Below are 24,842 nucleotides of genomic sequence, written 5' to 3'. Positions count from 1 at the left end.
TTTATAAAACGAACTTTTATAATATGTAAATTCGGGCTCTACCAGCAAGTAGGGCGTCTACTTGCTGGTAGCTGCTGCAGAAATCCGCCCCCTCGCCGTGTTGATTGACAGGGCCAGCCGTGATCTCCTCCTCCAGCCGGCCCTGTCAGTAATTCAAAAATCGCGCGCCTCGCGTCATTCGGCGCAGGCGCTCTGAGATGAGGAGGCTCGTCTCCTCAGCACTCCCTCAGTGCGCCTGCGCCGATGACATCACCGAAAGAGAAGACGTCATCGGCGCAGGCGCACTGAGGGAGTGCTGAGGATACGAGCCTCCTCATCTCAGAGCGCCTGCGCCGAATGATGCGAGGCGCGCGATTTTTGAATTACTGACAGGGCCGGCCGGAGGAGGAGATCACGGCTGGCCCTGTCAATCAACACGGCGAGGGGGCGGATTTCTGCAGCAGCTACCAGCAAGTAGACGCCCTACTTGCTGGTAGAGCCCGAATTTACATATTATAAAAGTTTGTTTTATAAAGAATCGGCCGCATGAATGTAAGTAAGAGCATTATATTCTGCTATATCGCACTATGAGCAATCTAACTATCCAAAAAAAAAAAAAAAGAGTTTTGCAGGGTGACAGAAACCCTTTAATGACAAATCTTTAAGTGAAAATAATAAAAACTTAAAAACTATAAAACCGTAAATGTAAACAATTTATCCATAACAAATCCACATAGGTCAATAAATGAACAAATTATATGTTGATACCTGACCAGTTTAATCAGAGTACATCTTCGCCAGGGGTATACCGACATTTACCACACTTTCCAATATCCACCTAACCCATTCTCTACCCCCCACCCAGTTAACTCTTTAGTTACCCAACATACACTAAAAAAATTACATATCCAAAAAACACAGCATCTGAACAATTTCCTAAGCATCAGTGCAGCTTTTGAGGATGGATTAATTTTAATCCTATCCACCAAATGAACCTCTCTTGGAGCATTATATTAATAAAAAATAAATAAATTCACAAATCCCTCATTATTCATCAATCTATTGCATATCTTCTAGGTTCTCCGAATAATGAAATTAATATTTAACTCAATAGTCAACCCTTTAGGAACCATAGTATCCAACTTAAATATCCTTCGCTGATGTCTCACTCTCCAATTTTTTACTTTTTTCTGACTAAAGTGGGCCGATTCAACCCACTGTCTATCGGTCCACTTTAGTCAGAAACAATCAGGAGCAGAGGAGCGGGAAAAGGAGTCATTGGCATGTAATGGCGCTGTTAGGATTTAAAAGTTAGAGCAGCATAAAACTGGTGACAGATTCCCTTTAAGGGTCCTAATAAGAAGGGAGCTTTGCACTTTGGATTGCTGTGTTGAGACTCTTAAATGAGGCTCCAAGGTGTTTTCTGTAGCTGGTGTCCCTAAGATCAGCTATTGTTTTGCTTTAAGGGTCCTGGAAGGGGTTGTGATGTCACGGGAGATGCCATTATAGCTGGCCAGCTAGGACCTGTCCTAGGTTGCTAGTATAGCTTATATGTGTATACAGCTAGACCTGCCAATAGCCTTAATACAGTTCCTATGCTTATGTGGTAAAGACCAAAGCAGAGTTATTTACTGAGACATCACGTTTTGGATGTCATATAACTGTTATATTTTGTGTTCACAGAATCAGAAAAGATAATATGCCTTTAAGATTCATTTATAGTGTAAGGTAATGTCACGGATGGTGTTGCAGAAAGCTGGAACTTAGATCCCCAAATAAGGAGCATATGGGTGAGCCCTATAAAACCCCTAGAGCTCTCCCTGACTGCTATGCCCATGCAAAGATCTTTATGGTAGAAGATTGCATGCCCTCGTACCTTATACTATGTGACACCTGAAAACCCTACAATAGTGAGGGGACACGACCACCGGCTCCCTGCACTTAATACGGACGGAGTTAGGGTAACCTACAATCAAGCCAGCAAGAAAACACAAATAAAGGAAACAGACTTATCTGAGGAATCAGGAGAAGCAGCCTCCAGCAGTGAAGACAATCCAGGAAGAAGTATAAACCGCAAAGTGAGGCAGTATGGGAGGGAATATAAAGGGAGACAATCAGTGCAAATAGGTGATAGCTGTGAGAAGGAAAGGAGATAGAAAGTGAAACCAAAACAAAGAACATCATACAACAGGTAGAGAAGAACGTCTGCCAGATCTTATCACAGAGCTGGGGGTGACAGTACCCCTCCCTCTACAGGTGGACTCCGGAGACTCAGAGCCCACCTTCTCATGATGAGACCTATGGAAAGCCCTGATGAAACGAGTGGCCTTAATTTCCGCCACTGGGACCCACATCCTCTCCTCAGGACCATAACCCTCCCAATGAACGAGGTACTGGAGAGAACCGCGGATAATGCGTGAATCCACAATCCTAGAGAACTGAAATTCAAGATTACCATCCACAACAATCGGAGGAGGAGGCAAAGAGGAGGGTACAGTGGGTTGGACATAAGGTTTTAATAGGGACCTGTGAAAAACATTATGGATCTTCCAAGTCTGAGGAAGATCAAGACGGAAGGCAACGGGATTGATGACGGACAAGATCTTGTAAGGCCCAATAAACCAAGGACCCAACTTCCAGGAGGGAACCTTCAGTTTGATATTCTTTGTAGACAATCACACCAGATCCCCCACATTCAGGTCCGGACCAGGCACACGTCTCTTATCCGCCACACGCTTATATCTCTCACTCATCCTCTTCAGATTACCCTGAATCTTTTGCCAAATAAATGACAAAGACGAGGAAAATCTCTCCTCATCAGGTAAACCAGAAGACCCCTCTCCAGAGAATGTCCCAAACTGCGGATGAAACCCATATGCACCAAAAAATGGTGACTTATCAGAGGACTCCTGGCGACGGTTATTTAAAGCAAACTCAGCAAGGGACAAAAAAGAACACCAATCCTCCTGATTCTCCGCCACAAAACAGCGCAGATATGTCTCCAGATTCTGATTGACGGGTTCAGTCTGACCATTCGACTGCTGGTGAAAAGCAGAAGAGAACGACAACCGAACCCCCAAGCGAGAACAGAAGGCCTTCCAGAATCTAGAAACAAATTGCGTGCCCCTATCAGAAACGATGTCTGAAGGAATGCCATGCAATTTAACAATGTAATCAACAAACGCTTGCGCCAGCGTTTTAGAATTGGGTAACCCAGGAAAGGGAATGAAATGCGCCATTTTGCTAAAACGGTCCACTACTACCAGAATCACAGTCTTCCCCGAGGAACGAGGCAGGTCCGTAATGAAGTCCATGGACAGATGCGTCTAAGGACGGGAAGGAATGGGTAACGGGAGGAGAGAACCCGATGGCCGTGAATGAGGGACCTTGGCACCAGCGCAGGTCTCGCAGGCTGCCACAAAACCCTCAACCGTCTTACGAAGAGCCGGCCACCAGAATCTCCGAGCAATGAGATCCACTGTGGCTCTGCTCCCCGGGTGCCCAGCAAGGACAGTATCGTGGTGCTCCTTAAAAACCTTGTGTCGTAAAGCGAGTGTCACGGATGGTGTACAGGAAACAAGACAAAACCATATAAACAATGTCTCTCTGGATCCACAACTAAGGAACAAAGGGAGACCCCTGCAATAGACCTGCCGCTCTCCCTCACTGCTCAGCCTATGCGAACACCCCAAAGGTGGATGGCCGCATATCCACGTTCCTCGGCTATCTATTACCTGAAGACCCTACAATAGTGAAGGGACACGACCACCGGCTCCCTACACTGACACGGAGGGAGTCAGGGTCACCTGGATCCAGAAAAGACAAAAACATAAATACATAAACAGCACTTATCTGCAGACGACTGACGACTGAGGACTGAGGACTGGGAACTGGGAACTGGGAACTGCATGCACACACACTCCAGGAAGTTGTATCAGCCGCACACTACTGCATTCTGGGGAGGAACTTAAAGGGTAGCGATCAGTCTGACTGCATGACAGCTGAGATAGACTAACGAGATGAGAAACTAAACCAAAACAAAGAAATTCAAGGAGGAGGATCTGAGAAGCTCCTGTGAGCGCTTCTCAGCTGTCTGGCTGTGACAGTACCCCTCCCTCTAGGAGTGGACTCCAGACACTCAGGGCCCACCTACTCAGGATGGGACCTATGGAAAGCCCTGATGAGACGAGAGGCCTTAATGTCCGTCACTGGGACCCACATCCTCTCCTCAGGACCATAACCCTCCCAATGAACGAGGTACTGGAGGGAACCGCGGACAAGACGAGAATCCACAATCCTAGAGACCTGAAATTCAAGATTTCCATCAACCATAATCGGAGGAGGAGGCAAAGGCGAGGGTACAATAGGTTGAACATAAGGTTTCAATAAGGACTTATGAAAAACATTATGGATCTTCCAAGTCTGAGGAAGATCAAGACGGTAGGCAACAGGATTGATGACAGACAGGATCTTGTAAGGCCCAATAAACCTAGGACCCAACTTCCAGGAGGGAACCTTCAATTTGATATTCTTGGTAGACAACCACACCAGATCACCAACATTCAGGTCCGGACCAGGCACACGTCTCTTATCCGCCACACGCTTATATCTCTCACTCATGCTCTTTAGATTATCCTGAATCTTTTGCCAAATAGATGACAAAGACGAGGAGAATCTGTCCTCATCAGGCAAACCAGAAGAGCCCTCTCCCGAGAAAGTCCCAAACTGCGGATGGAACCCATATGCACCAAAAAATGGTGACTTATCAGAGGACTCCTGACGACGGTTAATTAAAGCAAACTCAGCAAGGGACAAAAAAGAACACCAATCCTCCTGATTCTCCGCCACAAAACAGCGCAGATATGTCTCCAGATTCTGATTGACGGGTTCGGTCTGACCATTCGACTGCTGGTGAAAAGCAGAAGAGAACGACAACCGAACCCCCAAGCGAGAACAGAAGGCCTTCCAGAATCTAGAAACAAATTGCGTGCCCCTATCAGAAACGATGTCTGAAGGAATGCCATGCAATTTAACAATGTAATCAACAAACGCTTGCGCCAGCGTTTTAGAATTGGGTAACCCAGGAAAGGGAATGAAATGCGCCATTTTGCTAAAACGGTCCACTACTACCAGAATCACAGTCTTCCCCGAGGAACGAGGCATGTCCGTAATGAAGTCCATGGACAGATGCGTCTAAGGACGGGAAGGAATGGGTAACGGGAGGAGAGAACCCGATGGCCGTGAATGAGGGACCTTGGCACCAGCGCAGGTCTCGCAGGCTGCCACAAAACCCTCAACCGTCTTACGAAGAGCCGGCCACCAGAATCTCCGAGCAATGAGATCCACTGTGGCTCTGCTCCCCGGGTGCCCAGCAAGGACAGTATCGTGGTGCTCCTTAAAAACCTTGTGTCGTAAAGCGAGTGTCACGGATGGTGTACAGGAAACAAGACAAAACCATATAAACAATGTCTCTCTGGATCCACAACTAAGGAACAAAGGGAGACCCCTGCAATAGACCTGCCGCTCTCCCTCACTGCTCAGCCTATGCGAACACCCCAAAGGTGGATGGCCGCATATCCACGTTCCTCGGCTATCTATTACCTGAAGACCCTACAATAGTGAAGGGACACGACCACCGGCTCCCTACACTGACACGGAGGGAGTCAGGGTCACCTGGATCCAGAAAAGACAAAAACATAAATACATAAACAGCACTTATCTGCAGACGACTGACGACTGAGGACTGAGGACTGAGGACTGGGAACTGGGAACTGGGAACTGCATGCACACACACTCCAGGAAGTTGTATCAGCCGCACACTACTGCATTCTGGGGAGGAACTTAAAGGGTAGCGATCAGTCTGACTGCATGACAGCTGAGATAGACTAACGAGATGAGAAACTAAACCAAAACAAAGAAATTCAAGGAGGAGGATCTGAGAAGCTCCTGTGAGCGCTTCTCAGCTGTCTGGCTGTGACAGTACCCCTCCCTCTAGGAGTGGACTCCAGACACTCAGGGCCGACCTACTCAGGATGGGACCTATGGAAAGCCCTGATGAGACGAGAGGCCTTAATGTCCGTCACTGGGACCCACATCCTCTCCTCAGGACCATAACCCTCCCAATGAACGAGGTACTGGAGGGAACCGCGGACAAGACGAGAATCCACAATCCTAGAGACCTGAAATTCAAGATTTCCATCAACCATAATCGGAGGAGGAGGCAAAGGCGAGGGTACAATAGGTTGAACATAAGGTTTCAATAAGGACTTATGAAAAACATTATGGATCTTCCAAGTCTGAGGAAGATCAAGACGGTAGGCAACAGGATTGATGACAGACAGGATCTTGTAAAGCCCAATAAACCTAGGACCCAACTTCCAGGAGGGAACCTTCAATTTGATATTCTTGGTAGACAACCACACCAGATCACCAACATTCAGGTCCGGACCAGGCACACGTCTCTTATCCGCCACACGCTTATATCTCTCACTCATGCTCTTTAGATTATCCTGACTCTTTTGCCAAATAGATGACAAAGACGAGGAGAATCTGTCCTCATCAGGCAAACCAGAAGAGCCCTCTCCCGAGAAAGTCCCAAACTGCGGATGGAACCCATATGCACCAAAAAATGGTGACTTATCAGAGGACTCCTGATGACGGTTAATTAAAGCAAACTCAGCAAGGGACAAAAAAGAACACCAATCCTCCTGATTCTCCGCCACAAAACAGCGCAGATATGTCTCCAGATTCTGATTGACGCGCTCTGTCTGGCCATTCGACTGCGGATGGAAAGCAGAAGAGAATGACAACCGAACCCCCAAGCGAGAACAGAAAGCCTTCCAGAATCTGGAAACAAACTGCGTGCCCCTATCAGAGACTATGTCTGAAGGAATCCCATGCAATTTGACAATGTGGTCAATAAATGCCTGCGCCAGCGTCTTAGCATTGGGCAAACCAGGGAAAGGGATAAAATGCACCATTTTGCTAAAACGGTCCACCACCACCAGAATCACAGACTTCCCCGAGGAACGAGGCAAGTCCGTTATGAAGTCCATGGACAGATGTGTCCAAGGACGGGAAGGAATGGGCAAAGGAAGGAGAGGACCTGATGGCCGTGAATGAGGGACCTTGGCACGAGCGCAAGTCTCGCAAGCTGCCACAAAACCCTCAACCGACTTACGAAGCGCAGGCCACCAGAATCTCCGAGCGATGAGATCCAGTGTGGCTCTTGCCCCCGGGTGCCCAGCAAGGACCATGTCGTGGTGTTCTTTAAAAATCTTGTGTCTCAAAGCGAGAGGCACAAACAACCTCCCAGGAGGACAAAGATCAGGAGCTTCTGACTGGGCTGCCTGCACCTCTGCCTCCAATTCAGGAAAAAGAGCAGAGACCACCACACCTTCAGCCAAAATGGGACCCGGGTCTTCAAAATTCCCACCTCCTGGAAAACAACGTGACAGGGCATCTGCCTTCACATTCTTAACCCCAGGGCGGAACGTAACAACAAAATTAAACCTTGAAAAGAACAAAGACCATCTGGCCTGTCTCGGGTTCAGACGCTTGGCTGACTCCAAATAGGCCAGATTTTTATGGTCAGTAAACACGGTAATAGGGTGTCTGGCTCCCTCTAGCCAATGGCGCCATTCCTCAAAAGCCAACTTGATGGCCAACAATTCCCTATCTCCCACATCATAATTTCTCTCTGCGGAGGAGAGTTTCTTTGAGAAAAAGGCACACGGTTGCCATTTGGCAGGAGAGGAACCCTGAGACAAGACCGCACCCACCCCTACCTCAGAAGCATCAACCTCAACTATGAAGGGTAACGAAATATCAGGTTGTACTAGGATGGGAGCAGAAGCAAAACTCTCCTTGATATTAGAAAAGGCCTTACGCGCCTCTACCGACCAGGAAGAAAAATCTACCCCCTTTCTGGTCATATCAGTGAGTGGTTTAACAACAGAGGAATAATTCAAAATAAATTTCCTGTAATAATTGGCAAAGCCCAAAAAACGCATCAGCGCCTTCTGGTTCTCAGGAAGCTCCCACTCAAGCACAGCGCGGACCTTCTCGGGGTCCATGCGAAAACCAGAAGCGGAGACAAGAAACCCCAGAAATTGGATTTCTGGAACCGCAAACACACATTTTTCCAGTTTCGCATATAATTTATTCTCCCGCAGAATGAGCAAGACCTGACGTAAGTGTTCCTTATGAGTCTTGAAATCAGGAGAAAAAATCAAAATGTCATCCAAATACACTAATACAAATTTTCCCATTAAATGATAAAAAATGCTGTTGACGAAATGCTGAAAAACGGCTGGGGCATTCATCAAACCAAAAGGCATAACCAAATTCTCAAAATGGCCCTCAGGGGTATTGAAAGCCGTCTTCCATTCGTCTCCCTCTCTGACCCTAACCAGGTTGTATGCCCCTCTTAGGTCTAATTTGGAAAAGACTTTAGCCCCAACAACCTGGTTAAACAGGTCCGGGATCAGAGGAAGCGGATAAGGATCACGAATAGTGATACTGTTCAGCTCCCTGAAATCCAGACAAGGTCTTAAAGAACCATCTTTTTTCTTAACAAAGAAAAAACCAGCGGCAACAGGTGACTTCGAGGGTCGTATGTGTCCTTTTCTCAAACTCTCAGAGATATAAGCCCGCATAGCGACCCTCTCAGGTTGGGAGAGATTGTATAAACGAGATTTAGGCAGCTTGGCGCCTGGGATGAGATTAATAGGGCAATCATACTCCCAGTGCGGAGGCAAACCCTGAACTCCACTCTCAGAGAAGACATCCAAAAATTCAGAGAGGAAAGGTGGTACAGTCTTAGTAGAAACCTCAGAAACAGATGTTATGAGGCAATTCTCTCTGCAAAAGTCACTCCAACCATTTATTTGCCTCGCTTGCCAATCAATGGTGGGGTTATGTTTAGTGAGCCAGGGTAGCCCCAACACTAGAGGAGTAGGCAAACCGCTAAGGACGAAACATGACACATCCTCAACATGAGCATCACTCACAATTAAACGGATATTGTGAACTATGCCCTTTAATGATTTCTGAGAAAGTGGAGCTGAATCAATAGCAAAAACAGGAATATCCCTTCCCAAAGTGCATACCTGGAAACCATAAGTTATTGCAAATTGGTTATCAATGAGGTTGACAGCTGCTCCACTATCCACAAAAATCTCACAAAAAATGCTCTTGCTCTCTAGCGCCACCCTAGCAGGCAGGACAAAACGGGAACTACAAGCATACGGAAAACCTTCAATTTCCGCCTCAACCCTGCCAATAGTAACAGACGGAACATTTTTAAAAGATTTTTTCCTTTTTGTCTCTTTATTACTCCCAGAAAACTGCCTGAATCTCCTTAAGGGACAAACATTTGCCAAATGATTTATACCTCCACAACAAAAACAAACCCTCCCATGCGGGCTGAATCTTCTATTGTCAGAGGCAATCAACCCCAGCTGCATGGGCTCCTGCTCAGAAGGGGCTGACAGCGACTGAGACTCCTGCCCACAGAATGAGACCGCTGCACTGTTCCGAGACTGAGTAGGACAGGAAGGAGAGATCTCTCGTCTTTCTCTAAGACGCCTGTCAATACGAACAGCCTGAGACATAGCAGAGTCCAAGGAGATAGGCCTCTCATGAAAGGAAAATGCATCTTTCAATCCCTCTGAAAGACCATGGCAAAATTGACTTCGGAGTGCAGCATCATTCCAACCAGTATCAGCTGCCCATCTCCGAAATTCGGAGCAGTATATCTCTGCGGATTGTTTACCCTGGCATAACAGACGTAGTCTAGACTCAGCCAGAGCAATACGATCCGGATCATCATATATCTGACCCAGGGCTAAAAAGAATTCATCCACTGAGCGGAGGGGCCGTGCCCCCTCCGGTAGCGAAAAGGCCCAAGACTGAGCGTTACCCCTGAGCAGCGATACAATGATCCCCACCCTCCGTTCTTCATCACCAGAAGAATGGGGAAGAAGGCGAAAATGGAGTTTGCAAGCCTCTTTAAAACGCACAAAATTCTCACTACCCCCAGAGAACGTATCCGGGAGCGAGACCTTGGGCTCAGCACAAACTCCATGAACGCAAGCTGAACCGGTCACTTGAAACTGAGAAAAAATCCTACGGAGATCAGCTACCTCCAATGAAAGACCCTGGAGGCGTTCAGCCAAAAGTGAAACCGGATCCATGCTTGAGACGGTTTTGGCGGCTGAAAATGTCACGGATGGTGTACAGGAAACAAGACAAAACCATGTAAACAATGTCTCTCTGGATCCACAACTAAGGAACAAAGGGAGACCCCTGCAATAGACCTGCCGCTCTCCCTCACTGCTCAGCCTATGCGAACACCCCAAAGGTGGATGGCCGCATATCCACGTTCCTCGGCTATCTATTACCTGAAGACCCTACAATAGTGAAGGGACACGACCACCGGCTCCCTACACTGACACGGAGGGAGTCAGGGTCACCTGGATCCAGAAAAGACAAAAACATAAATACATAAACAGCACTTATCTGCAGACGACTGACGACTGAGGACTGGGAACTGGGAACTGGGAACTGGGAACTGCATGCACACACACTCCAGGAAGTTGTATCAGCCGCACACTACTGCATTCTGGGGAGGAACTTAAAGGGTAGCGATCAGTCTGACTGCATGACAGCTGAGAAAGACTAACGAGATGAGAAACTAAACCAAAACAAAGAAATTCAAGGAGGAGGATCTGAGAAGCTCCTGTGAGCGCTTCTCAGCTGTCTGGCTGTGACAGCGAGAGGCACAAACAACCTCCCAGGGGGACAAAGATCAGGAGCCTCTGCCTGGGCTGCCTGAACTTCTGCCTCCAAATCAGGATAAAGAGCAGAGACGACCACCCCTTCAGCCAAAATGGGACCCGGGTCTTCAAAGTTCCCCCCTCCAGGAAAACAACATGACAGGGCATCTGCCTTCACATTTTTAACCCCAGGGCGGAACGTAACAACAAAATTAAACGTAGCCTCGTACCTTATACTATGTGACACCTGAAAACCCTACAATAGTGAGGGGACACGACCACAGGCGTCCCTGCACTTAATACGGACAAAGTCAGGGTCACCTACAATCAAGCCAGCAAGAAAACACAAATAAAGAAAACAGACTTATCTGAGGAATCAGGAGAAGCAGCCTCCAGCAGTGAAGACAATCCAGGAAGAAGTATAAACCGCAAAGTGAGGCAGTATGGGAGGGAATATAAAGGGAGACAATCAGTGCAAATAGGGGACAGCTGTGAGAAGGAAAGGAGATAGAAAGTGAAACCAAAACAAAGAACATCATACAACAGGTAGAGAAGAACGTCTGCCAGATCTTCTCACAGAGCTGGCGGTGACAGGTAAGCTCAGTGACACAGCAGAAACAACAGAAAGCATAGTGTTAATCTGTTGTTGCTGGGCAGAAGTCTAGACTAATTACAGCCAGCTTCTCAGACAGCAAGAGTTTTCACCAATCACAGCCAGCCTCACACACAGTCTGTCTGGGAATTCCCCTAGCAGGAGCTGCTAGAATCATTATTCACCAGAGACAGGAGCTAAATAGACATTCACTAGACTGAGAGCTGAGTTTTATGGGAACAAGAGGCCAAAATAGGTAGTTAAAACAGTTACAGTGGGATGCGAAAGTTTTGGCAACCTTGTTAATCGTCATGATTTTCCTGTATAAATCGTTGGTTGTTACGATAAAAAATGTCAGTTGAATATATCATATAGGAGACACACACAGTGATATTTGAGAAGTGAAATGAAGTTTATTGGATTTACAGAAAGTGTGCTATAATTGTTTAAACAAAATTAGGCAGGTGCCTAAATTTGGGCACTGTTGTCATTTTATTGATTCCAAAACCTTTAGAACTAATTATTGGAACTCAAATTGGCTTGGTAAGCTCAATGACCCCTGATCTACATACACAGGTGAATCCAGTTATGAGAAAGAGTATTTAAGGGGGTCAATTGTAAGTTTCCCTCCTCTTTTAATTTTCTCTGAAGAGTAGCAACATGGGGGTCTCAAAACAACTCTCAAATGACCTGAAGACAAAGATTGTTCACCATCATGGTTTAGGGGAAGGATACAGAAAGCTGTCTCAGAGATTTCAGCTGTCTGTTTCCACAGTTAGGAACATATTGAGGAAATGGAAGACCACAGGCTCAGTTCAAGTTAAGGCTCAAAGTGGCAGACCAAGAAAAATCTCGGATAGACAGAAGCGACGGATGGTGAGAACAGTCAGAGTCAACCCACAGACCAGCACCAAAGACCTACAACATCATCCTGCTGCAGATGGAGTCACTGTGCATCGTTCAACCATTCGGCGCACTTTACACAAGGAGATGCTGTATGCAAGGAAGGAGAGGAAGCATTTTCTCCGCCCACAGCACAAAAAGTGCCGCTTGAGGTGGGCTAAAGCACATTTGGACAAGCCAGCTTCATTTTGGAATAAGGTGCTGTGGACTGATGAAACTAAAATTGAGTTATTTGGCCATAACAAGGGGTGTTATGCATGGAGGAAAAAGAACACAGCATTCCAAGAAAAACACCTGCTAACTACAGTAAAATATGGTGGTGGTTCCATCATGCTGTGGGGCTGTGTGGCCAGTACAGGGACTGGGAATCTTGTCAAAGTTGAGGGACGCATGGATTCCACTCAGCATCAGCAGATTCTGGAGACCAATGTCCAGGAATCAGTGACAAAGCTGAAGCTGTGCCGGGGCTGGATCTTTCAACAAGACAACGACCCTAAACACTGCTCAAAATCCACTAAGGCATTTATGCAGAGGAACAAGTACAACGTTCTGGAATGGCCATCTCAGTCCCCAGACCTGAATATAATTGAAAATCTGTGGTGTGACTTAAAGAGAGCTGTCCATGCTCGGAAGCCATCAAAACTGAATGAACTAAAGATGTTTTGTAAAGAGGAATGGTCCAAAATACCTTCAACCAGAATCCAGACTCTCATTGGAACCTACAGGAAGCGTTTAGAGGCTGTAATTTCTGCAAAAGGATGATCTACTAAATATTGATTTAATTTCTTTTTTGTGGTGCCCAAATTTATGCACCTGTCTAATTTTGTTTAAACAATTATAGCACACTTTCTGTAAATCCAATAAACTTCATTTCACTTCTCAAATATCACTGTGTGTGTCTCCTATATGATATATTTAACTGACATTTTTTATCGTAACAACCAACGATTTATACAGGAAAATCATGACGATTAAAAAGGTTGCCCAAACTTTCGCATCCCACTGTATATGATGTTCATATTGTTAGTATTGTGTTTATAACTGTATACTGAACTAGATATATATGTGTTTACTTACAGTTCCACCAATTGCAACCATACAAATACAAATTGCAAGCTACAAATTGCAAGCAAATACAAATTGCAAGCATACAAACCAGATTCCATACAAATTGCATACAAACTGCAAACTGCTCATACCAGATCATAAGCAATTGCATCCTGCAAACTGCAAACCAAGTTGAGCAAGCAGAACTATTAGTTAGACCTCAGATATACCTCTAGGAGAGATCATAAAGTGCTTAATTAACTTAAAGTGAGAGTACAGATACTCAAGAGAGAAATATATCCACCATTTTATGTTGAATGACAAGATTGAACAGTTCAACCACCATCTTATGCATACCGCCATTTTGTGATATCTTTTCAACGCGTGTTTTGTACATGGACTATCTTCTGTGGAGGCGGCAGTGTTATATATTAAGAAAAGTTGAAGTTAATAAAGAAGTTATTTGAAGCATTTGGTGTGCTCTTTAAACCTACTGTTTCCATAGAACGGCGCATAGACAGTCTTTTTTGACTAAAAGTCAGAGATATCAAAATTCTTCTAATGCCACAGCGCAAAAGGCACTTCATAGTGCTGTGCCTGCCACAGCCATCACAGTTGGGGATCTTGTGGATGGTGATATCACAAGGGGTTTGGCCCTATAAATTGTGCATTTTTTGGCAGATTGTACCTGCAAGTGGGGGCAGTGGTGAAATTGTGGTGTGTCTTCTTTAAAGCTCCATAGCAGGTGATGGTGGAGTGGGTTTGATGTAAGGAGTAATGATGTTAGACAGGGCAATTTTAGTAACATTGTGTAAATGCCCCTTGAAGGCCTCTGAAATAGTTTGTGATGGGGAAGTGGTGGACAGTGATATCACAAGGGGTCCCAACCCTATAAATTGTACATTGGGACCTGCGTGTGGGAGGTGAATCAATTAAGAAGAGCAAGGAAATGTTTTGCTATGAGATCCATATTTTTGGGAGGCAACAAAAAGAACTGATACATAATATGGACACCCTAAATATTTGACCTTGGTCAGACGTGCCAAAACTGTGGTTTACTTTTGTATATCTTTTAACTATAATAGATACAGTAGTCTTTAGAATTTGATTGGCTACAATGGATAATTTTACTGTTTGTCGGCATTTCTCTAAAAGTGTTATTATCTCAACTTCATAGGACTGGAGTGGACCATATCCCTGTCATCAGGGGAAATTGATTGTTCATGCATGGAGAGCCCTGACCAGAAGATTGTGCAACTGTCCTACTGTAGATAGTAACAGTTTGTCTCATCTGGTGTCTATAATAGTTGAGTATTGGCCACTCAAATGGCATCATTTGGCATATGGGGTCCTGGGTACAGTTTGGAGAATTCATACCACAATAAAACTTAGAGAACATTTAAACCTTATCCTGTGTTCAAGGTAATAGTATGTCACAGTAAGCAGTTAATTCCTCCAATCTACTGTACTAATGAAAACCACAGTTGAAACTAAGGGTGTAAACAAATGTAGGAGACTCCTCTTGTTAACCCACCAGAGGTCCCCATAGTTGTGTGCTAGAATAGATGGAGTCCTAGGAGAGACTTACAGGCTGCAGTCACTGAACGCCTATCAGGCATGTTTATATAGGTGACTATCAGTGGCATTAATACATTGGAATACAGAAGGTATTTTATTGCATTCTACAATACAATTACAAGTTAATATTAAATATGTTTAAAAGAGTTTAAAAATACATTTTAATAAGACAATTTAATGGATTGAGATTGTAGGAAAAAAGGCAAATAAGACAAAAAAAATGATGGAATTGTTCATTTTTTTTGCACAAAAAAGTTTAATGTAATGGTACAGATGCACCGTGCAATATTCAATGCAATATCCTGTCAACAATTTTTTTAAAATATTTTTATGGGTGTCAGAATGCGGTGAGGAAAAAAGTTAAAATTCTCTGCATCATTAATGAGGTAAAAAAAAATTATATAAAAATTGTGACTTCTACATTATTGGTTTCTACCTTGACAGAAAATGGTACACTTATTAGGGAGATATTATTTACTTACGCTCAACAGGGTAGATAATTCAGTGAGGTTGTTTACTGCCAACCTGAAATTACTTTATTGTTATTAATCTCACAGTTTTATTATGCAGTAAATATAGCAAAAGACAGATTTATTGTCTTATTTGCCTGGAATCAAACATGTATGGTAATTTGTCTGAGAACACTTCAGTTGCTGCAGTAGGTTACCCTATGGAAAGAATAGTTAATATTGTGTACCACCTTTGAGATTTATGTTTCATTATTGTCATTTAGCACTATGATCCTGGTTAGAATCACACAGGGAGGAAGTAGTGCTGACAAAATCATTAAAGGGGTATTCCCATCTCGGCCATTCATGGCTAAGATGAGAATACCAGGCTTATGGGGTGGCGAGGTTGGCCAGAGTTACGAAAACAGGTGAGCGGCTTGTGCTACTTTCATCCATAACGCCCATAGAAGCGAACAGGAGCTATGGAAACAGCAAAGAACAGCAAGCTAAGCTGCTTTGGTAATGTGAGAAATACAGGAACAGTATAGCTTACTATGTAATGTTGTTTCTGCAGCTGTCATTCACTTTTATAGTAGTTAAAGAAACAGTGTAGCACAGCCTATTTGACAATTTCCATAATGCCAGTCACCGTGAATGTCACATATGTATGGTATCATTTGTATATAAATTAATTTTCCTCCAAGAGAAAGAAAGCTGTGTCTGTAGTGCCACCTATTGGGGTAGCTACCTTATAGTTAATGTCTGACCCCTTAAGAGGCCTTGCGACATGATTAAAGATATTAGGGAAACCAAGAACCTTCTCTTAATGGAGAAGTGGACCATCTACAGGTTCTTGTCCACTCTGACAGATACTTGCTTTGCCTTTGCTTACATATCTGGAGACTTTCTTGAATGAACTGCTCCTTCTAATGTCTATCGGAACTCAGCACCTCTGTTAGACATTGACTAGGGAAATCCAAAAACCTAAATGTTTGTTTCTCCCCAGCCTTTTAGATGTAAATTTGCATTTGTATTGTCCTCTTGCTTAAGCCAGGTAAGCTTAAAATGTAATTGCCATTTCATTTTTGTTAAAATGTACTGACAGTGATTAAAACTTTGTAATATACACTGCTCAAAAAAATAAAGGGAACACAAAAATAACACATCCTAGATCTGAGTTAATTAAATATTCTTCTGAAATACTTTGTTCTTTACATAGTTGAATGTGCTGACAACAAAATCACACAAAAATTAAAAATGGAAATCAAATTTTTCAATCCATGGAGGTCTGGATTTGGAGTCACACTCAAAATTAAAGTGGAAAAACACACTACAGGCTGATCCAACTTTGATGTAATGTCCTTAAAACAAGTCAAAATGAGGCTCAGTAGTGTGTGTGGCCTCCACGTGCCTGTATGACCTCCCTACAACGCCTGTGCTCCTTACAACGCCTGTGCTCCTGATGAGGTGGCGGACGGTCTCCTGAGGGATCTCCTCCCAGACCTGGACTAAAGCATCTGCCAACTCCTGCACAGTCTGTGGTGCAACGTGACGTTGGTGGATAGAGCGAGACATGATGTCCCAGATGTGCTCAATTGGATTCAGGTCTGGGGAACAGGCGGGCCAGTCCATAGCATCAATGCCTTCGTCTTGCAGGAACTGCTGACACACTCCAGCCACATGAGGTCTAGCATTGTCTTGCATTAGGAGGAACCCAGGGCCAACCGCACCAGCATATGGTCTCACAAGGGGTCTAAGGATCTCATCTCGGTATCTAATGGCAGTCAGGCTACCTCTGGCGAGCACATGGAGGGCTGTGCGGCTTTCCAAAGAAATGCCACCCCACACCATTACTGACCCAATGCGAAACCGTTCATGCTGGAGGATGTTGCAGGCAGCAGAACGTTCTCCACGGCGTCTCCAGACTCTGTCACGTCTGTCACATGTGCTCAATGTGAACCTGCTTTCATCTGTGAAGAACACAGGGTGCCAGTGGCGAATTTGCCAATCTTGGTGTTCTCTGGCAAATGCAAAACGTCCTGCACGGTGTTGGGCTGTAAGCACAACCCCCACCTGTAGACGTCGGGCCCTCATATCACCCTCATGGAGTCTGTTTCTGACCGTTTGAGCAGACACATGCACATTTGTGGCCTGCTGGAGGTAATTTTGCAGGGCTCTGGCAGTGCTCCTCCTGTTCCTCCTTGCACAAAGGCGGAGGTAGCGGTCCTGCTGCTGGGTTGTTGCCCTCCTACGGCCTCCTCCACGTCTCCTGATGTACTGGCCTGTCTCCTGGTAGCGCCTCCATGCTCTGGACACTACGCTGACAGACACAGCAAACCTTCTTGCCACAGCTCGCATTGATGTGCCATCCTGGATAAGCTGCACTACCTGAGCCACTTGTGTGGGTTGTAGACTCCGTCTCATGCTACCACTAGAGTGAAAGCACCGCCAGCTTTCAAAAGTGACCAAAACATCAGCCAGGAAGCATAGGAACTGAGAAGTGTCTGTGGTCACCACCTGCAGAACCACTCCTTTATTGGGGGTGTCTTGCTAATTGCCTATAATTTCCACCTGTTGTCTATCCCATTTGCACAACAGCATGTGAAATTGATTGTCACTCAGTGTTGCTTCCTAAGTGGACAGTTTGATTTCACAGAAGTGTGATTGACTTGGAGTTACATTGTGTTGTTTAAGTGTTCCCTTTATTTTTTGGAGCAGTGTACTTCATTATGGAGTTTTGTAATCTTTTATTAAATAACAGCCTGTAAAGTGTCCCCTTAGCAACATTCCAAATAAGCATTGATTTTTTCATTGATGGAAATGCCATCCTTTCTGCTGAGGATGGCTTAAAGTTAGATGCAGAGGCAGGCTTATCAGTCTGCCTCTCATCTCCCTGCCTCAGTTGCAGCTTCCCCACAACTATACAACATATTCTAGAAAAATGCTGTCTCTTAAGTAATAATGTCTATAAGGTAACATAATGTTAATGACTGAGTGATAAAATCACCATATAAGAATGGAGAACCATTGAAATTATTTAAAAATAAAATACAGTATGTTCAAATATTGGTATAAATAAAAAGGCTATGTCTGATTGTATACAAAAAATTAATTAGACGGATAACGATGATGACCACTGGTGTCTGACAATAAAAAGAAAGAAATATTTTTAAATATTAGTTTTTATTGAAATACCATCAAGTATACATAAGGCAACATGTGATTTGCAGGTATCATTGTATTCTTTTCAATTATACAGATTACATCAAAATGCAAAGGAAATAGACAGAAAACTGTAATAACCTGAGGGAATTAAGATGTCAGTTCTTACATAAATTGTAGTCTTTGCTAACTAATAGCTAATATGGCATTTCTCAGACAATACTGCGCATCTGATTAAGGCCTCATGCACACGACTGTATGTGTTTTGCGGTCCGCAAAAAACGGATCCGTGAAAAATATGGATGACATCCGTGTGCATTCTGTATTTTGCAGAACGGAACAGCTGGCCCCTTATAGAACAGTACTATTCTTGTCCGTAATGTGGACAATAGTAGGACATGTTCTATTTTTTTGCGGAATGGAAATACGGACATACGGAAACGGAATGCACACAGAGTACCTTCCGTTTTTAGTTTTTTTTGCAGACCCATTAAAGCGAAAGGTTCCGTATACGGTCCGCCAAAAAAACGGAATGGACACGAAATGAAAATACGTTCGTGTGCATGAGGCCTAAGAGATAGAGCAATTAATCAAAGGGGTTTATGAAAAATAGAAATGATCCAAACTTCCCATTTAGATTGACATTGACGTGATGAGTTGAAAGCCGAGGCGGACATCCTTTTATACCAGCATTGTTTATTAATGGATTATAGAATGTTTAAGATGTGTATGGGCGTTCTTCTTTTCCAATTGGCCGCAATTTTTTGTGACATAGCTATGCATGCATGAGAAACTATAGTAGAATGTAAAAAGGAGAACTGTTCTATACCAAGGGATAGAAGAGCTAAAGCTGGGTCTTCTACCTAGTTTTCTCCCTAGGAGACAACTGCCAATCATCAGCAGATGGGCGGGAAAGCAGGAGATTATGAATAACCATGACTCTTCTCAGGTAGATTTGACTCTTTTCAAGGCCTGTGCTGCAATAATTATGATGCTGGTTCTCAGCAACCACTTACTTTTAACTTATAAATGACAGACCACTGAAATCAACTCACCTGTCTCTACTTTATTCTGCCGTTAGTATGTGCAGCATAAAGTTGATGACAGGTTCACTTTAAAGGAGGCAAAATATCTACCAATCTATTGGACAATAATTTAGAAAAGATCTTAAGGTCGGAATTGAGTAATGATATGGGGCGGAAATTTGCTGGCGTGTCAGGAGGTTTGCCTGCTTTGGGAAGTGTGACTATTAGGGCTGAGAGCATTTCCTTGGAAATGGGATTGCCTCCAAAGAATTTATGGAAACATCCCTTCAGGTATGGAGAGAGGATCTTGGAAAATGTCTTGTAGTACTCATTGGTTAACCCGTCTGGCCCTGGTGATTTGTTTAGTTTGAGAGAGGTTATTACTTTAGTAAATTTAATCAATATGGGTATCTGCGTTTAACCTCCCTGGCGGTATGATTATATCAGGAATTTTGTACCAAAAGTGGTACAATTTTTTGCATAAATATTTTATGGGCACAAATCACATTAAAATGGCAGGCAAGGAGCAGAGTCATCAAATGTCAGATCTGAGGTTATACAGTGTAATCCTCTCAGATTACAATGTATAACCTCTTTTATGTGTGTTTGTCACTTTTTATGTTTATATTTATTAAAATTTCCCGCCCAGTTCCACTCCCATCCGCAGCTGCTGCTCGCAGGGAACGGAACCAGGAAGTCAAATGCCGGCCGGTGTTCCGCCATATCTCTATACCTTGCGAAAAGTCTATACCGGAAGTGACGCGGCCGCACAGGAATCAGCTGGAGGAGGGTGTGCCCGGCGCTGCGCAAGCGCACATCCACTGGCTTAGGAAAGAATCGTTGCAGAAGTACTTTGAGCAGCGCGCGTGCGCACTTACGGGTATAGAGATTTTGCAGCGCAAAATGTTGCATCAGATCTCCCTACCCCTGAGTGTGCACGAGCGCACCAATCATCAGATCAAATCAGGATGAACTGCAACTGATGATTTGTGCGCGCGTGTGCACTCAGGGGTAGGGAGATCTGATGCAACATTGTGCGCTGCAAAATCTCTATACCCCTAAGTGCGCACGCGCGGTGCACAAAGTACTTCTATCTCGGCGCTGCAACGATTCTTTCCTAAGCCAGTGGATGTGCGCTTGCGCAGCGCCGGGCACACCCTCCTCCAGCTGATTCCTGTGCGGCCGCGTCACTTCCGGTATAGACTTTTCGCAAGGTATAGAGATCTGGCAGAACACCGGCCGGCATTTGACTTCCTGGTTCCGTTCCCTGCGAGCAGCAGCTGCGGATGGGAGCGGAACTGGGTGGGAAATTTTAATAAATATGGGCACTGGGCACACCCTCCTCCAGCTGATTCCTGTGCGGCCGCGTCACTTCCGGTGCGGCCGCATCACTTCCGGTATAGACTTTTCGCAAGGTATGGAGATCTGGCATAACACAAGCGGAGGACATCGCCGGATCGCCGGCAGAAGGTGAAGGGACTCTGCAATGTTGCCTCGAGCGTGACTCGGGGTTACCGCTCCTGGCAGCAAAAATTAACCCAGAGTCACGCTCGGGAATACCAACAGAGTGGTTAATATATCTACCGTATTTTTTGCTTTATAAGACGCACCTGATGATAAGACGCACCTAGGTTTTTGAGGAGGAAAATAAGAAAAAAATATTTTGAACCAAAAGGTGTGCTTTTGATAGGTTTTGAACTAATGGTAGTCTGTGGATGACGCACTGTTATGGGGATCTGTGGATGACGCACTGTTATGGGGTGATCTGTGGATGACGCACTGTTATGGGGGATCTGTGGATGACGCACTGTTATGGGGGATCTGTGGATGACGCACTGTTATGGGATCTGTGGATGACACTGATGGGGGATCTGTGGATGACACTGATGGGGGATCTGTGGATGACACTGATGGGGGATCTGTGGATGACACTGATGGGGGATCTGTGGATGACACTGATGGGGGATCTGTGGATGACACTGATGGGGCTCTGTGGATGACACTTATGTCATCCACAGATCCCCATAAGTGTCATCTACAGATCCCCCATCAGATGCATCAGTATGGAGGGAGGAGGCGGAGACACTCATGGCGGGGCCCGATGCAGTGACTCTACTCTAATACACCGGGCCCCGCAACTGTTAAATACATTCAATCCGATTTATATCTAAATGTATACGCTCTGTTCGGTACTTACTGTAGTACCGTAAGTATAGCATTAACTTCTTTAAGACGGCGCAGACCGGCAGCTCCCTCGGTCATGCGCCGCCTGCCCTAGGTCCCTCTGTGATGCGCCGCATGCCCCAGCTCCCTCCTCATGCGCCGCTTGCCTGCTTATCTAACTTTATAAATGAACAGGCAGGCGGCGCATGACAGAGGGAGCTGGGGCAGGCGGCGCATGACAGAGGGAGCTGGGGCAGGCGGCGCATGACAGAGGGAGCTGGGGCAGGCGGCGCATTACAGAGGGAGCTGCGGCAGGCGGCGCATGACCGAGGGAGATGCCGCTCTGCGCCGTCTTAATGCTATACTTTCGGTACTACAGTAAGTACCGAACAGAGCGTATACATTTAGATATAGATCAGATTGAATGTATTTAACAGTTGCGGGGCCAGGTGTATTAGAGTAGAGTCACTGCATTGGGCCCCGCCATGAGTGTCCCCGCCTCCTCCCTCCACACTGATAATTCGCTGGCCGAGCTGTGCAGCATAGCGGCCAGCAAAGTATCCGCTTTATAAGACGCACAGCTATTCCCCCCCCCACTTTTGGGGGGGGGGGGGAGTGCGTCTTATAAAGCGAAAAATACGGTAATTGTTCTGATGATAATTGGGGAAGAGAGATTTTATTCAGGAAGGTATTAATTATCTCTTCAGTGGGTTGAGGAGTATCAGTGTCTAGGGCGAGATTATACAATTTGGCAGATTTAGCGTTAATCCTGTTTGCTAAAGATTTATTAGCTTTGTTTCCGCAATAGTAATACATGGATTTGGATTTGAGGTAGAACTCAAATCTGGATTGCATTAACTATGTACGTATCGTATCTTAAATTTTTCAATTGGGTTACAAAGGTAATTTTGGGAGATTTTTGGTTGTCATGCTCTACTTGTCTAATCTTGCCTATGAGTAGTTAGATCTTTTGATTTCTCTTTCTCTTTTCCAAAGCATAGTATTTTAGAAAGATTCCCCTCATGACCGCTTTGTGAGCACACCAGATCGTGGACAACGAGACCTCAGATGAGTTATTAAGAGTAAAATATTCCTGCAGAGCGGTGCGGAATAAAGGTAAATATTCAGGGTTATTCAAAATGGAATTATTCAATGTCCACGGGGCTCGCGAGGGAGAGTATTGCACCCCTAGAGTAGAAACTCCAAATTGGAAACTACACCTCTCAAGGTATTCAAAACTGATTTGACAAACTTTGTTAAACCTTTAGGTGTTCCACAAGAATTAAAGGAAAATGTAGATGAAGTTTCCGAATTTCACTTTTTGGCAGATTTTCCATTTTAATCCATTTTTTTCCGGTAACAAAGCAAGGGTTAACAGCCAAACAAAACTCAATATTTATTGCCCTGATTCTGTAGTTTACGGAAACACCCCATATATGGTTGTAAACTGCTGTACGGGCACACGGCAGGGCGCAGAAGGAACGCCAAATGGTTTTTGGAAGGCAGATTTCACTGGGATAATTTTAAGTTGCCATGTCACATTTAAAATCCCCCTAAAGCACTCCTAGAGTAGAAACTCCAAAAAAGTTATCCCATTTTGGAAAATACATCCCTCAAGGAATTCAAAACTGATATTACAAATTTTGGTAACCCTTTTTTGGCATTTTCCATTTTAATCCAGATTTCACTGGGATAATTTTAAGTTGCCATGTCACAATCATGTTTTAGTGTCTCCATATGTTTTAGTGTCTCCATATTCTGAGAGCCATAGTTTTTTTCTTTTTTGGGCGACTGTCTTAGGTAGGGTCTCATTTTTTGCGGGATGAGATGATGGTTTAATTGGTATGATTTTGGGGTGCGAATGAATTTTTGATCGCTTGTTATTACACTTTTTGTGATGTAAGGTGACAAAAAATAGCTTTTTTGACACCGTTTTTATTTTATTTTTTCATCTGAGGGGTTAGGTCATGTGATATTTTTATCGAGCAGGTCGTTACAGACGTGGCAATACCTCATATGTATAGATTTAAGTTTTACACAATAATATCATTTTTGAAAACAAAGAAAAATCATGTTTTAGTGTCTCCATAGTCTGAGAGCGATAGTTTTTTAATTTTTTGGGCGATTGTCTTAGGTAGGGTATAATTTTTGTGGGATGAGATGATGGTTTTATTGGCACTATTTTGGGGTGCATATGACTTTTTAATCGCTTGCTATTACACTTTTTGTGATGTAAGGTGCCAAAAAATGGCTTTTTTGACCCCTTTTTTTTTCTTTTTTTACGGTGTTTATCTGAGGGTTTAGTTCATGTGATATTTTTATAGAGCAGGCTGTTACGGACGCGGCGATACCTAATATGTCTTTTTTTCACATTTAACACAATAAAAGCATTTTTGAAACAAAAAAAATTATGTTTTAGTGTGTCCATAGTCCAAGAGCTATAGTTTTTTTTATTTTTGGGGGGATTGTCTTAGATAGGGGCTAATTTTTTGCGGGATGAGGTAACGGTTAGATTGGTACTATTTTTGGTGGCATAAGCCTTTTTGATCGCTTGGTGTTGCACTTTTAGTGATGTTAGGTGACCAAAATATTTTTTTTTAGCACAGTTTTTATTTAATTGTTTTGACGGTGTTCATCTGAGGGGTTAGATCATTATGAGGGGTTAGGTTATTTTTTTTACTTCTTTTTTAACATTTTTTTTTGTCCCACTCTGGGGCTTTAACTTTTTGGGGTCCGATCCCCTTTATTGCATTACAATACTTCTGTATTGTAATGCATTGGCTGTAAGTGTATTACACAGTGTAATACACTTACGGCCTTCCTGCCTGTGAGATCCAGGGGGCTGGATCTCACAGGCTGTCACGGAAGGCAGCCACGATGCCTAAGGAAGGCATCGGACTGCCTTCGCTGCCATCGGGTCCCCGTCACAGCAGCGCGGGGACCCGATGGCAGCAACCTCCCTCCCCATACATCGCACATGCCGAGGTCAACGCTGACCGCGGCACATCTAGGGTTAATGCGTCGGCATCTGTGTTTTCACAGCAGGGGTCTAGCTATCAGTGACTGCCGGAACCCTGCCACTGATCGGGCGAGCACAGCTCCTGCACCCGCCCGATCAGCCGGCCGTACATGTACGGCGCTGGTCCTTAAGTCACGTCCACCAGTG

The sequence above is a fragment of the Bufo bufo genome, chromosome 6, assembly GCF_905171765.1.
Source record: "Bufo bufo chromosome 6, aBufBuf1.1, whole genome shotgun sequence".
In the NCBI taxonomy this organism is placed as follows: domain Eukaryota; kingdom Metazoa; phylum Chordata; class Amphibia; order Anura; family Bufonidae; genus Bufo; species Bufo bufo.
Note: the sequence above shows the minus strand (reverse complement) of the source record.